Source organism: Stenella coeruleoalba (assembly GCF_951394435.1).
Source record: "Stenella coeruleoalba genome assembly, chromosome: 14".
NCBI lineage: Eukaryota > Metazoa > Chordata > Mammalia > Artiodactyla > Delphinidae > Stenella > Stenella coeruleoalba.
The window spans coordinates 9,612,947-9,629,815 of NC_137160.1; the positions used below are offsets into that span (position 1 = coordinate 9,612,947).

Sequence of the window (16,869 nt, forward strand, 5' to 3'; positions counted from 1 at the left end):
TCTAGAGAGATGGACTGTCTGAAATTGAATGCAAAACCTGTGCAGATGTTCATTTGTGCATTCTGGAGATAAATCCACAGTTCAGAATAGAAACGCAAAAGAGATTATCAGACACACACATACCTGAAAGTTTTTAATGCCCATAGATATTCTTTAGCAGCATGGAACATGCATAGAATCATGGACTAACAGAACTGGAAGGAACATCAGTAGTCAACTAATTATTCACCCTTCTGATTTTAGAGATGATGATATTGGGAATCCAAGAAGCCAGGTGACTCTGGCCCATGATCACAATAAGAAAGCTTATAAGTGGTAAGTTCAAACATAGGAACCATGTTTTTCTCTCCCCATTCAGTGATCTTTACATTATATATTTGCATCAATATTGATTATTGTCTGACCATAGCATGTACATACAATATATCAGGCACCACTTTACGTACTAAATGCATTATATAATTTAATTCTTTGGTTGAGTGATGATGGAGATCATGGTAATGATGATATTAGTGACTTGCTAGCCACCAACTCCTACATGACAGAAGTAAAAGGAAATGTGGCCAGGAAATATTGATCTTTCATTAAATATTGTATCCTGCATAAAGAGAGCCAACAAGATGCTGAAAGAATACACAGAACACTCACCCATTTGTCACTCAATTAGATTTAGAAAAGGAACTCATTGAATTCTAAAAGCAATGAACCTTGAGAAGATCCAGACTGACCCAGGGTTATTAACTTTTAAATGCCCAGACAGAATCACACGGTAGGAGACTTCTCTGAACGTTCTTTGCGAATAGTGTCACTATATTTAGGCTCATTCATTGATTTTAAAAAAAGAAAAAAATAAATATTTACTTTTTCAGTTATTTATAAGGGAACAATTAAAATGTAATCATCGAAACTGAGCAAACAGCTCTATGAATAAGCACAAGATGAGATTATGAATTGACAAACTGGAAATCGTTTCAACAATTTCTGGTAGGCAAGACTTTCCTCAATTTTAGTCACTGTTAATGAAATGAAAGGTCTTCTATAAGGTTTTAAACTTTTGTATTTTTCAAGGAATAATTATCTTTTTAGCCTAAGTCTTTTTTTTTTAACATTTTTATTGGAGTATAATTCCTTTACAATGGTTGTGTTAGTTTCTGCTTTGCAAAAAAATGAATGTTATATATATACACGTATGTTCCCATATCTCTTCCCTCTTGCGTCTCCCTCCCTCCTACCCTCCCTATCCCACCCCTCAAGGTGGTCACAAACCACCGAGCTGATCTCCCTGTGCTATGCGGCCCCTTCCCACTAGCTATCTACCTTACGTTTGGTAGTGTATAGAGATTGGTAAAGTCCATGCCTCTCTCTCGCTTTGTCACAGCTTACCCTTCCCTCTCCCCATATCCTCAAGTCCATTCTCTAGTAGGTCTGTGTCTTTATTCCTGTCTTACCCCTAGGTTCTTCATGACATTTTTTTTTCTTAAATTCCATATATATGTGTTAGCATATGGTATTTGTCTCTCTCTTTCTGACTGACTTCACTCTGTATGACAGACTCTAGGTCTATCCACCTCATTACAAATAGCTCAATTTCGTTTCTTTTTATGGCTGAGTAATATTCCATTGTATATATGCGCCACATCTTCTTTATCCATTCATCCGATGATGGGCACTTTGGTTGTTTCCATCTCTAGGCTATTGTAAGTAGAGCTGCAATGAACATTTTGGTACATGACTCTTTTTGAATTATGGTTTTCTCAGTGTATATGCCCAGTAGTGGGATTGCTGGGTCATATGGTAGTTCTATTTGTAGTTTTTTAAGCAACCTCCATACGGTTCTCCACAGTGGCTATATCAATTTACATTCCCACCAACAGTGCAAGAGGGTTCCCTTTCCTCCACACCCTCTCCAGGATTTATTGTTTCTAGATTTTTTGATGATGGCCATTCTGACTGCTGTGAGATGATATCTCATTGCAGTTTTGATTTGCATGTCTCTAATGATTAGTGATGTTGAGCATTCTTTCATGTGTTTGTTGGCAGTCTGTATATCTTCTTTGGAGAAATGTCTATTTAGGTCTTCTGCCCATTTTTGAATTGGGTTGTTTGTTTTTTTGTTATTGAGCTTCATGAGCTGCTTATAAATTTTGGAGATTAATCCTTTGTCAGTTGCTTCATTTGCAAATATTTTCTCCCATTCTGAGGGTTGTCTTTTGGTCTTCTTTATGGTTTCCTTTGCTGTGCAAAAGATTTGAAGTTTCATTAGGTCCCATTTGTTTATTTGTGTTTTTATTTCCATTTCTCTAGGAGGTGGGTCAAAAAGGATCTTGCTGTGATTTATGTCATAGAGTGTTCTGCCTATGTTTTCCTCTAAGAGTTTGATAGTTTCTGGCCTTACATTTAGGTCTTTACTCCATTTTGAGCTTATTTTTGTGTATGGTGTTAGGGAGTGATCTAATCTCATACTTTTACATGTACCTGTCCAGTTTTCCCAGCACCACTTATTGAAGAGGCTGTCCTTTCTCCACTGTACATTCCTACCTCCTTTATCAAAGATAAGGTGACCATATGTGCGTGGGTTTATCTCTGGGTTTGATCTTTCTGTTTTTGTGCCAGTACCATACTGTCTTGATTACAGTAGCTTTGTAGTATAGTCCGAAGGCAGGGAGCCTGATTTCTCCAGCTCCGTTTTTCATTCTCAAGATTGCTTTGGCTATTCGGGGTGTTTTGTGTTTCCATACAAATTGTGGAATTTTTTGTTCTAGTTCTGTGAAAAATGCCAGTGGTAGTTTGATAGGGATTGCATTGAATCTGTAGATTGCTTTGAGTAGTAGAGTCTTTTTCACAATGTTGATTCTTCCAATCCAAGAACATGGTATATCTCTACATCTATTTGTATCACCTTTAATTTCCTTCATCGGTGTCTTATAGTTTTCTGCATACAGGTCTTTTGTCTCCTTAGGTAGGTTTATGCCTAGATATTTTATTCTTTTTGTTGCAGTGGAAAATGGGAGTGTTTTCTTGATTTCACTTTCAGATTTTTCATCATTAGTGTATAGGAATGCCAGAGATTTCTGTGCATTAATTTTGTATCCTGCTGTTTTACCAAATTCATTGATTAGCTCTAGTAGTTTTCTGGTAGCATCTTTAGGATTCTCTGTGTATAGTGTCATGTCATCTGCAAACAGTGACAGCTTTACTTCTTGTTTTCCAATCTGGATTCCTTTTATTTCCTTTTCTTCTCTGATTGCTGTGGCTAAAACTTCCAAAACTATGTTGAATAATAGGGGTGGGAGTGGGCAACCTTGTCTTGTTCCTGATCTTAGTGGAAGTCTTTATAAGAAATTTTTTAACAGCAAGCTGCTTGATGAAAGGAACAGAAGATCCACTCTGGAACATAATAGTGGGTACAGAGCAATAGATGAGAAAAGAGGAAGATTGAAAGGAAGGTCACCACTGTCTGAAAATACTAACATGAAGAATAAGTCCTAGGGCATTGCATGAGCTGAGTAACCTGAAAGGCCCTTTTTCAATAAAATGTTTCTAATTAGTTGCCTTTGACAGAGACTTGAATGGCAATATTTAGATTTTGTCCTTCACCTTCTTAGCACCCTACTTTGTATTAGGCGAAATACTGACTCAAACAAGGCCATGGTGGTTGAAATACCTTGTTTCATATGTCCCTGGTCTTGAGCTTCCTTGCCAATATGTGCCTCTTCAAACTGAGCCAACTGGCTGCCAGTTTCACTTTGAGGAACTTTTTGGACATGTACTAATGCAAGAAATTATATCCAGCTTTGCTCTTAAATCAGAACTGCACCAACTTTTCATTCCACTACTTCAAGAAAATAATTGATAAAATCAGCCATGGTGATTTAAGAGTCATTTCTATCTTCAGTACACTACAGCCCTTTCATTACAATACATTTGTTGCTTTGGAGGTTGGGTAGGATTCCCAGATTTCCCTTGAACCCCTGGTGTTCTGTATTTTAATATCTGATTCTAACATCTAGGGTCCAACATTTTGATAGTTAGTTTACTGCCTTTAGGATGAGATTTAGCATCTGCAGTTCAGCAGGATACATGATTGTCTGATCTATACTTTTTCCAGCTACTTGGATACAGAAAAGACTTTTCCTAGCGAAGTTATATACTTGCTGCACGTGTCTTATACGTGTTCAGGTGTGCTGGCTGGGACAGGAACAGAGCTCCCTGTAGCACTGTATTCAAGACAGCAACAAATGACAGCACAGCTCACAATCCTCAGGCTTCTTTTCAGCACCCCAGGGGCTATCTTAGCATGTAGTGTGGAATCTTGGAGATGGTGAACAAAAATGTCATCCTTCACTCATATTCTTCTTTATCTTATAACAAGGACTATCACCTGCCGTATTGGGGTCAGGAAATCCTTACCTGGGAATAGTGACACTAGCACTCAAAGACTGACCTATATTTATATAAGAAAATCATTGCTCAGCTAATGTTACATACATCCTTGCTCTACATTTTACTGTATCTCTGAGCCATGGTTTTAAAAGTGTTTTACTCCCATATAAGTTCTGTTTACTTGTTCAGTTCCCATTAGCTTTATAACACAACATAGAACCTGAACAGAAAATATATTTTATGAAGATTCCAGGGTGATCGGTGCTCGCCATGACAGTTTCAAAGGCTCAGATCCATGCAATCAAGTATCTTTATGCTGTTAGTCATGACTTTCTCCTTTGAAATGATTGCCCGCCATCTGTTATTTCACGTATTAAATCTTTGTTGCTGAGCAGCAAGCCAATTTGCCTTCATGACTTTACCAAAAAAAAGCATTTAAAATTCCTTTATGCAGGATGTAATTGCTTCAACTCAGTGTTCTTTTAAATTCCAGATAAAAATTGAACATGTGCATGTGAAGTACACAGCAATCAGATACTGAAGTCATTAGCTATGCAGTCACACAACCCCTTAGAAGGCTGTTCACAGTTTACACCCTACATTATCACAGTGTGTAACTGTTGCAAACTTTGCTCATTAAAAATGAGGATGTGTATGTGATAGCTAAGCAAAACCTTTGTTAGTAATTTCATGAGGCAGCAAATTGTTGCCATTTACATCTGTAACTAAACTATTTGGATTGTACCTTTCTGTCTCATGGATGTGTGTTTTGTATATAACTGATTCCTCTGTATTGCCATTGATCTAATGACTCAATTTGCATCCCCTAATTGATTTCATAGTATAAAGAACTACTTAACTTGGAGTACATAGGGACGTGATATTCATAAGGCCATGACAATATGAAGGGCAAATACTATATATTGCCTTAAACTTTTCTTAATATATTCATAGATTTCTGTGATGCATCATAGTTTACTCTCATGGAAAGATAGTGAGAGATAGTAGTACCCTCACCTTCTGGCCAAGGGCAGGATTTCCTGAGTAAGACTAACTCACAATAGAAGTTATCCCGAGTAGTCAAGGAAGAATGCCCAAGAGTTCACCTAAACTAAGAGCAATTTAGGCAGTGTTTATTGCAGTCCAGTCCAAAATACTCAGTGTCTCAAATAAACATTGCAAATGATGATGGGAATTAAAGTTAAGGAATAGTTTTATAAGCCTAAGTAGACAGGCTATTTACAGACAAAAATGTAGTAACTGGTAACAGTTATTATTAGAAATAAGGACTAAGGATGGAAAATGGCAGGACTAAATCAAAGCTATATATTAGACAAGAAACGCAGAATGCAGACTAAAGTTGAAACCAAAATTTTTCAAACTGGAGCACATGGGTTTGAAATAAGGCTTTGCAAATTCAATTCAGGCAGTGAGGTTTTTATTATTGGCATGTAAGTTTCCAGGAGAATGAACTGAAAATTGGGAAACTAACATAAAATCTCAGTGTTGGCACTAGAATGCAGAATCTTACAGCAGTTCAACAGAGAGGATTACCAAGTATCTGCAGAGCCCTCCAAGTCAAGGGCAGAGTGAGTGAAGAAACTCCCAAAGTTATCACCGTCCTGGCACCTGCATGGGTCATGTACGGAGGGCAGAGCTGAGTGTCAGGGATGTCAGTTATGGGCCTGGCAATGTTGTTGCAAAAGCAAAGGCTGGGGAATGAGCAAAGGCATCGTTCTAAATGTGTTAGTTTCATCTGTGGTGATTAACTTTTTTTAACTTTTTCTTTTATATTGCAGTATAGTCGATTAACAATGTTGTGTTAGTTTCAGGTGTGCAGCAGTGATTCAGTTATACATATACATGTATCTATTCTTTTTCAAATCTTTTCACATTTAGGTTGTTATATAATATTGAGCAGAGTTCCCTGTGCTGTACGGTAGGTCCTTGTTGGTTATCATTTTAAATGTACACAGCAGTGTGTACATGTCAACCCCACACTCCCTAACTATCCCTCCCTGCCACCCTTCCCCTCTGGTAACCATAACTTCATCCTCTAAGTCTGTGAGTCTGTTTCTGTTTTGTAAATAAGTTCATTTGTATCACTTTTTTAAGATTCTGCATATAAGCGATATCATATGATAATTCTCTTTCTCTGCCTGACTTACTTCACTCAGTATGACAGTCTCTAGGTCCATCCATGTTGGATGCAAATGGCATTATTTCATTATTTTTAATGACTAATATTCCATTGTATATATGTACCACATCTTCTCTATCCATTCCTCTATTGATGGACATTTAGGTTGCTTCCATGTCCTGGCTATTGTAAATAGCACTGCAATGAGCATTGGGATGCATATTTCTTTTCGGACCATGTTTTTCTCTAGATATATGCCCAGGTGTGGGATTGAAGGATCATATGGTAGCTCTATTTTTTGTTTTTTAAGGAACCTCCATACTGTTCCCCATAATGGCTGTGTCAATTTACATTCCCATCAACAGCGTACGAGGATTCCCTTCTCTCCACACCCTCTTCAGCATTTATTGTTTGTGGATTTTTTGATGATGGCCATTTTGACTGGTGCGAGGTGATACCTCATTGTAGTTTGATTTGCATTTCTCTAATAATTAGTGACGTTGAGGAGCTTTTCATGTGCTTCTTGCCCATCTGTATGTCTTCTTTGGAGAAATGTCTATTTAGGTCTTCTGCCCATTTTTTGATTTTTTTTTTTTTTTTTTTTTGATATTAAGCTGCATGAGCTGGTTGTAAATTTTGGAGATTAATCCCTTGTCAGTTACATCATTTGCAAATATTTTCTTCTATTCCGCGGGTTGTCTTTTCCTCTTGTTTATGGTCTCCTTTGCTGTGCAAAAGCTTTTGAGTTTAGTTAGGTCCCATTTGTTTATTTTTGGTTTTATTTTCCATTACTCTGGGAGGTGGATCAAAAAAGATATTGCTGAGATTTACGTCAGAGAGTGTTCTACCTATGTTTTGCTCTAAGAGTTTTATAGTGTCCGGTCTCACATTTAGGTCTTTAATCCATTTTGAGTTTATTTTTGTGTATGGTGTTAGGGAGTGTTCTAATTTCATTCTTTTACATGTACCTGTCCAGTTTTTTTAGCTCCACTTACTGAAGAGGCTGTCTTTCCTCCACTTTATAGTCTTGCCTCCATTGTCATTGGTTAATTGAGCAAAGGCATTTTTCTAAATAAGCTAGTTTTCATTTGTGGAGATTACTGAATATTGCATGTTATTTATTATATGTTTGTCTGTTTCCAAATCAATAATACTCTGAAAACCAGGTTTCTTCTTCAGTTTTAATTCTTAAATTCAAGTTCCTGGAACTGTGACAGACTATCTCCTTTGTTGTCACCAGCAGAGCTTTTTAAACACACAGATTTTTATGTTTCAATCCAATCTTAGGGTATTATCCGGAAATCTATATTTTTAAAGATTCCTAGGTGATTCTGGTATATATCCAGGTTTGAAAGCTACTGTAAAGAATCACATTGCGACTCAGAAAAATAATTGATACGAAAGAATTCAGATAGAAAGATTAAAAGAGTGAAAATGTGTCAGTATTTGAATAATAAAGAATGAATTTCCAAAAAATGAAACATCTGATTACAGGAGGTGACATCCAACAAGGGAGGCATAAAAAAGGGAGAAAGAAAAAAAGTCAAGAAAGCTTTAAAACCAGAGCACCGTTTGATTTATATTCACCTAAGGAGATAGAAAACGATTTCACTTTTTCAAGTAAGAGTAATCAGTCCAGAGCTTTCTGGAACCCTGATGTTGGGAGATTTAAAGGCATGGAATTATAAAAGTAAGAATGAAAACATATTGAAACATAAAAAAGGTAAAGGAGACAGCCTCCCTGTGAGGTATATTCTATGAGTTATCTAATTATAATCATACTTAATGAAAAGCAACAGGCATAAGGAAACAAATGAAAAAATATTTTACATGTAGACATGATTTCCAAGGTTCTGACATGTGCAGGAAAATTCTTGAGTTTAAAGATAGTGAAGTCAAATGCCTGTGGTAATGGGAAATCTTCATTCAGTAAAAATAAATGGTTGGTTATATAGGCAATGACATGAGACGTTCATGGAAATGTGTGAATCATTTAGAATGGTCATACTCTTTTTTTTTTTTTTTTTTTTTTTTTTTGTGGTACGCAGGCCTCTCACTGTTGTGGCCTCTCCCGTTGCAGAGCACAGGCTCCGGATGCACAGGCTTAGCGGCCATGGCTCACGGGCCCAGCCGCTCCGCGGCATGCGGGATCTTCCCGGACCGGGGCACGAACCCACGTCCCCTGCATCAGCAGGCGGACTCTCAACCACTGCGCCACCAGGGAAGCCCTAGAATGGTCATACTCTTGATTAGCAACATGGATCATATTCTGAAGGTATATAGAAAGTGCATTTTTTTAGATAAAAGGAGAAACTATAATGGAAGAATTCCGTTTTGAGGACTGTTCTCAAAAGAGAAATAGTACTTTTAGCAGGTGATGTTTTAATGCGTTTAGTGAGATTTGCTATGGGGATCCCTGAAACCTCTCTGTTCTTGTCATAAAGGCATTTTTACTTCTTTGAGTATTTGGGGTAACCTGAGGTGATGGGTTCATGCTGAATCTCACAAAAATGCCTGCAGCTCATTTTCACTAGTTTCAAATTTGATTTCAAAAGTTCCACAGGTGATCTTAACATATTTTCGACCACATTCCTTATCAAGCTACTACCTCCATTTAAAAATAACAACTCTGGGCTTCCCTGGTGGCGCAGTGGTTGAGAGTCCGCCTGCCGATGCAGGGGACACGGGTTTGTGTCCCGGTCTGGGAAGATCCCACATGCCGCGGAGCGGCTGGGCCGTGAGCCATGGCCGCTGAGCCTGCGCGTCCGGAGCCTGTGCTCCGCAACGGGAGAGGCCAGAACAGTGAGAGGCCCGCGTACCGCAAAAAATAAAAAATTAAATATAAATAAATAAATAACAACTCTATTCTTGATGGAGACGCCACTTAGACACGGCTAAACACTGTGAGAGAATTAAGCTTTAGAAAAGTGTTTTAGATATTTGTTTATGAAGAGCTGAAAAATTTAAAAATCATAGTTTGGATGTTCTGTGGAAGAGGGAATAAAAGTGAGGGAAAATATACAACTAAGTATAAAGTTTTAAAGTAATTTTGTAATTAGGAACTGGCAATGGTAATTCAACGCAACAAAAGAATCTTAGAAGAGTCTGATAGGAAGGAAGCTGGAACTGAAGAATCATGGAAGAAACTGGCAAGGAAACAGCTTTTCAAGGGAGGCTGAGTGCACTGCAGTTAACTGCTCCCTGCAAAAATGAAGTGACAAGTCAGGAAAGCCTTTAGTGTCTTGGTGGCCAGAACATCCAAGGGTGCTGGAGGTGGGTGACAGAGAACAAAGGATTAAGGGATGAGTGCAGAGGGGACACAGTGATTAGAGAAGGCATTGATGGTTCACGTAATAGAAGTTGGAGAATGAAAAAGCAGAAGGTTCAGAAAAAATTAGCGTTGTGTAATGTAGAGAATTTTAAAAAAATCATTCCCTGTGCCTATTTTTCTGGATGCCATGTCAGCGAGTATAATACATGCTTCTAGCAGCTACATGTTACAGGAGAGTGTTGTGAGTCACTCTAGCTGTAGATTTAGTTAAATATTCATTTCTTAATCTCTGGGTCATGAACTTCATCTCCCCCCTCAAAACACAGTGAGGTACGTTTTGTTGTAAAGAATAATGGAAGCTTCATAAGCTGTTCTGTGAAAGAAGCATTGTGATTAATATGGAGAATCTGGGGCTTCTGTAGGACACCTTGGAGAGGTAAGGGCAGCAGCGGAGGTCACACCTGCATGGGCCAGTTCTGAGAGAGGACATGTCCAGTCAGGCGTGAGGCTGGAGGACGGGTCCATTGGGGGCGTGGGGGGCAGTGACCCCCAAAAACCCTCTCCACTAGTGTGTGAAAACACAGTAGCAAAGGGAAGAAAAAGGCTGATCACTGTCCTATGTCCTCTGTTGAAAAGAAGTTAAAATATACTTGTTAACATTGCCCACAGCACTTTAAAGCGTACCCTTTTGAAGGACAAAAGGGCATTTTACTAAATAAGTTGCACTGTCCCTTTCTCCCCAGGGCTCAGCCTGCAGTTTCTGCAGCTCTAATTTCAAGAGGAAGTAAAGACGGTAAGACAAGAGATAAACCACATTCAAGTAATATAATAACTGGACTCTTGCTCTAAACCACAGAATTGGGCAAATGATCTGGTAAAAAGAGAGAGCTGGTTTTCATGCAGCACTCCTCAGCATGAAGGGCAGAGATGTTCCAGAAAACAAAAAAATGCTATATTTTTTCCATCAGTTTCAAAAGAGTGACTAAACTCCTAATGCCAGAACTTATATGAATCTAAATGTGACTTTGATGAAAAGACATGCTTTGGCATTCTCTGAAGGAACATGGTATAAAGCTATAGCTATAGTGATTTTTTAAACATTTTTTGGTTTAATTGAAAATATTAGTTATGTAAATTATCCAAATTTATATGCAATCATTAAAGTTTTGCTTTGCCTCTTACTAACATTTTCACTCTAAAACCAATATATAATTTCTTCAACTCCAACAGGAACTGGGATAAATTAGAGGTTTTTATTTTATGAGATGAATATTATGCATAAATGTAGATTTCAGAGCTATTCTCTGTAAGTTTACTTCTCACTTTCCCTTTATAGATCTGACCAAAAAATCCCAAAACTAAATATTCAGGAACCTTTTTATATCCTTTAAAGATCTCTAACTCCCTTATTATGTCCTTTGAGTAAATGAAAAGTCTGCATTTCTTAAATAATCTCCTTTTATTAAAGTGTCAGCACGTTGAAATTTTATTTAAATTAGACAGAAAAGTATTTTGTCTGTGTTTTAGTTGTTGGTTTTCTTTTTTATTAACATCTTTATTGGGGTATAATTGCTTTACAATGGTGTGTTAGTTTCTGCTTTATAACAAAGTGAATCAGTTATACATATACATATGTTCCCATAGCTCTTCCCTCTTACGTCTCCCTCCCTCCCACCCTCCCTATCCCACCCCTCCAGGCGGTCACAAAGCACCGAGCTGATCTCCCTGTGCTACGCGGCTGCTTCCCACTAGCCATCTACCTTACGTTTGGTAGTGTGTATATGTCCATGCCTCTCTCTCGCTTTGTCACAGCTCACCCTTCCCCCTCCCCATATCCTCAAGTCCGTTCTCCAAGAGATCTGTGTCTTTATTCCTGTTTACCCCTAGGTTCTTCATGACTTTTTTTTTCTTAAATTCCATTTATATATGTTAGCATATGGTATTTGTCTTTCTCTTTCTGACTTACTTCACTCTGCATGACAGACTCTAGATCTATCCACTTCATTACAAATAGCTCAATTTCGTTTCTTTTTATGGCTGAGTAATATACCATTGTATATATGTGCCACATCTTCTTTATCCATTCATCCGATGATGGGCACTTAGGTTGTTTCCATCTCCGGGCTATTGTAAATAGAGCTGCAATGAACATTTTGGTACATGACTCTTTTTGAATTTTGGTTTCCTCAGGGTATAGGCCCAGTAGTGAGATTGCTGGGTCATTTGGTAGTTCTATTTGTGGTTTTTTAAGGAACCTCCATATGGTTCTCCACAGTGGCTGTATCAATTTACATTCCCACCAACAGTGCAAGAGGGTTCCCTTTTCTCCACACCCTCTCCAGCATTTATTGTTTCTAGATTTTTTGATGATGGCCATTCTGACTCTTGTGAGATGATATCTCATTGTAGTTTTGATTTCAATTTCTCTAATGATTAATGATGTCAAGCATTCTTTCATGTGTTTGTTGGCAGTCTATATATCTTCTTTGGTGAAATGTCTATTTAGGTCTTCTGCCCATTTTTGGATTGGGTTTTTTGTTATTGAGCTGCATAAGCTGCTTGTAAATTTTGGAGATTAATCCTTTCTCAGTTGCTTCATGTGCAAATATTTTCTCCCATTCTGAGGGTTGTCTTTTGGTCTTGTTTATGGTTTCCTTTGCTGTGCAAAAGATTTGAAGTTTCATTAGGTCCCATTTGTTTATTTCTCTTTTTATTTCCATTTCTCTAGGAGGTGGGTCAAAAAGGATCTTGCTGTGATTTATGTCATAGAGTGTTCTGCATATGTTTTCCTCTTCTAAGAGTTTGATAGTTTCTGGCCTTATATTTAGGTCTTTACTCCATTTTGAGCTTATTTTTGTGTATGGGGTTAGGGAGTGATCTAATCTTATACTTTTACATGTACCTGTCCAGTTTTCCCAGCACCACTTATTGAAGAGGCTGTCCTTTCTCCACTGTACATTCCTGCCTCCTTTATCAAAGATAAGGTGACCATATGTGCATGGGTTTATCTCTGGGCTTTCTATCCTGTTCCATTGATCTATCTTTCTGTTTTTGTGCCAGTACCATACTGTCTTGATTACTGTAGCTTTGTAGTATAGTCTGAAGGCAGGGAGCCCGATTCCTCCGGCTCCATTTTTCGTTCTCAAGATTGCTTTGGCTATACAGGGTCTTTTGTGTTTCCATACAAATTTTGAAACTTTTTGTTCTAGTTCTGTGAAAAATACCAGTGGTAGTTTGATAGGGATTGCCTTGAATCTGTAGATTGCTTTGGGTAGTAGAGTCATTTTCACAATGTTGATTCTTCTAATCCAAGAACATGGTATATCTCTCCATCTATTTGTATCATCTTTAATTTCTTTCTTCAGTGTCTTACAGTTTTCTGCATACAGGTCTTTTGTCTCCTTAGGTAGGTTTATGCCTAGATATTTTATTCTTTTTGTTGCAATGGTAAATGGGAGTGTTTTCTTGATTTCACTTTCAGATTTTTCATCATTAGTGTATAGGAATGCCAGAGATTTCTGTGCATTAATTTTGTATCCTGCTGCTTTACCAAATTCATTGATTAGCTCTAGTACTTTTCTGGTAGCATCTTTAGGATTCTCTATGTATAGTATCATGTCATCTGCAAAGAGTGACAGCTTTACTTCTTCTTTTCCGATTTGGATTCCTTTTATTTCCTTTGCTTCTCTGATTGCTGTGGCTAAAACTTCCAAAACTATGTTGAATAAGAGTGGTGAGAGTGGGCAACCTTGTCTTGTTCTTGATCTTATTGGAAATGGTTTCAGTTTTTCACCATTGAGGATGATGTTGGCTGTGGGCTTGTCATATATGGCCTTTATTATGTTGAGGAAAGTTCCCTCTGTGCCTACTTTCTGGGGAGTTTTTATCATAAATGGGTGTTGAATTTTGTCAAAAGCTTTCTCTGCATCTATTGAGATGATCATATGGTTTTTCTCCTTCAATTTGTTAATATGGTTTATCACATTGATAGATTTGCGTATATTGAAGAATCCTTGCATTCCTGGAATAAACCCCACTTGATCATGGTGTATGATCCTTTTAATGTGCTGTTGCATTCTGTTTGCTAGCATTTTGTTGAGGATTTTTGGATCTATATTCATCAGTGATATTGGCCTGTAGTTTTCTTTCTTTGTGACATCCTTGTCTGGTTTTGGTATGAAAGTGATCGTGTCCTCGTAGAAGGAATTTGGGAGTGTTCCTCCCTCTGCCATATTTTGGAAGATTTTGAGAAGGATAGGTGTTAGCTCTTCTCTAAATGTTTGATAGAATTCACCTGTGAAGCTATCTGGTCCTGGGCTTTTGTTTGTTGGAAGATATTTAATCACAGTTACAATTTCAGTGCTTGTGATTGGTCTGTTCATATTTTCTATTTCTTCCTGATTCAGTCTTGGCACGCTGTGCATTTATAAGAATTTGTCCATTTCTTCCAGGTTGTCCATTTTATTGGCATAGAGTTGCTTGTAGTAATCTCTCATGATCCTTTTTATTTCTGCAGTGAAAATTGTTACTTCTCCTTTTTCATTTCTAATTTTATTGACTTGAGTCTTCTCCCTTTTTTTCTTGATGAGTCTGGCTAATGGTTTATCTATTTTGTTTATCTTCTCAAAGAACCAGCTTTTAGTTTTATTGATCTTTGCTATTGTTTCCTTCATTTCTTTTTCATTTATTTCTGATCTGATTTTTATGATTTCTTTCTTTCTGCTAACTTTGGGGTTTTTTGTTCTTCTTTCTCTAATTGCTTTAGGTGCACGTTTAGGTTGTTTATTTGAGATGTTTCCTGCTTCTTAAGATGGGCTTGTATTGCTGTAAACTTCCCTCTTAGAACTGCTTTTGCTGCATCCCATAGGTTTTGGGTCGTGGTGTCTCCATTGTCATTTGTTTCTAGGTATTTTTAAATTTCCTCTTTGATTTCTTAAGTGATCACTTCGTTATTAAGTAGTGTATTGTTTAGCCTCCATGTGTTTGTATTTTTTACAGATCTTTTCCTTCCTGTAATTGATATCTAGTCTCATGGCGTTGTCGTCGGAAAAGATACTTGATACAATTTCAATTTTCTTAAATTTACCAAGGCTTGATTTGTGACCCAAGATATGATCTATCCTGTAGAATGTTCCATGAGCACTTGAGAAAAATGTGTATTCTGTTGTTTTTGGATGGAATGTCCTATAAATATCAACTAAGTCCATCTTGTTTAATGTATAATTTAAAGCTTGGGTTTCCTTATTTATTTTCATTTTGGATGATCTGTCCATTGGTGAAAGTGGGGTGTTAAAGTCCCCTACTACGAATGTGTTACTGTCGATTTCCCCTTTTATGGCTGTTAGTATTTGCCTTATCTATTGAGGTGCTCCTATGTTGGGTGCATAAATATTTACAATTGTTACATCGTCTTCTTGGATCGATCCCTTGATCATTATGTAGTGTCCTTCTTTGTCTCTTGTAATAGTCTTTATTTTAAAGTCTATTTTGTCTGATATGAGTATTGCTACTCCAGCTTTCTTTTGGTTTCCATTTGCATGGAATATCTTTTTCCATCCCCTTACTTTCAGTCTGTATGTGTCTCTAGGTCTGAAGTGGGTCTCTTGTACACAGCATATATATGCATCTTGTTTTTGTATCCATTCAGCCAATCTGTGTCTTTTGGTGGGAGCATTTATTCCATTTACATTTAAGGTAAATATCAATATGTATGTTCGTATTCCCATTTTCTAAATTGTTTTGGGTTCGTTATTATAGGTCTTTTCCTTCTCTTGTGTTTCTTGCCTAGAGAAGTTCCTTTAGCATTTGTTGTAAAGCTGTTTTGGTGGTGCTGAAGTCTCTCAGCTTCTGCTTGTCTGTAAAGGTTTTAATTTCTCCAGCAAATCTGAATAAGATCCTTGCTGGGTTGAGTAATCTTGGTTGCAGGTTTTTCTCCTTCATCACTTTCAGTATGTCCTGCCACTCGCTTCTGGCTTGCAGAGTTTCTGCTGAGAGATCAGCAGTTAACCTTATGGGGATTCCCTTGTGTGTTATTTGTTGTTTTTCCCTTGCTGCTTTTAATATGCTTTCTTTGTATTTACTTTTTGACAGTTTGAGTAATATGTGTCTTGGCATATTTCTCCTTGGGTTTATCCTGTATGGGACTCTCTGTGCTTCCTGGACTTGATTAACTATTTCCTTGCCCATATTAGGGATGTTTTCAACTATAATCTCTTCAAATATTTTCTCAGTCCCTTTCTTTTTCTCTTCTTCTTCTGGAACCCCTATAATTCGAATGTTGGTGTGTTTAATGTTGTCCCAGAGGTCTCTTGAGACTGTCCTCAGTTCTTTTCATTCTTTTTTCTTTATTCTGCTCTGCAGTAGTTATTTCCACTATTTTATCTTCCAGGTCACTTATCCGTTCTTCTGCCTCAGTAATTCTGCTATTGATCCCATCTAGAGTCTTTTTCATTTCATTTATTGTGTTGTTCATCATTGATTGTTTCATCTTTAGTTCTTCTAGGTCCTTATTAAATGTTTCTTGCATTTTGTCTATTCTATTCCAAGATTTTGGATCATCTTCACTATCATTATTCTGAATTCTTTTTCAGGTAGACTGCCTATTTCCTCTTCATTTGTTAGGTCTAGTACGTGTTTATCTTGCTTCTTCATCTGCTGTGTGTTTTTCTGTCTTCTCATTTTGCTTATCTTACTGTGTTTGGGGTCTCCTTTTTGCAGGCTGCAGGTTCATAGTTCCTGTTGTTTTTGATGTCTGTCCCCAGTGGCTAAGGTTGGTTCAGTGGGTTGTGTAGGCTTCCTGGTGGAGGGGACTAGTGCCTGTATTCTGGTGGATGAGGCTGGATCTTGTCTTTCTGGTAGGCAGGTCCACGTGTGGTGGTGTGTTTTGGGGTGTCTGTGGACTTACTATGATTTTAGGCAGCCTCTCTGCTAATGGGTGGGGTTGTGTTCCTGTTTTTCTAGTTGTTTGGCATAGGTTGGCCAGCACTGTAGCTCGCTGGTCGTTGAGTGAAGCTGGGTGCTGGTGTTGAGATGGAGATCTCTGGGAGATTTTCGCCGTTTGATATTATGTGGAGCT

At 37.7% G+C, this 16,869-nt stretch overlaps 1 long non-coding RNA gene across 1 annotated transcript in view; it reads left to right on the forward strand.

Annotated features, from left to right (window-relative positions):
* The window catches only part of LOC307197210, a 633,848-nt gene that overhangs the window by 588,992 nt on the left and 27,987 nt on the right, over positions 1-16,869 (forward strand). Inside the window, exon 5 of the long non-coding RNA XR_013831352.1 lies at positions 10,538-10,587. This is a non-coding gene — a long non-coding RNA (uncharacterized lncRNA). The remainder of the gene's footprint in view (positions 1-10,537; positions 10,588-16,869) is intronic.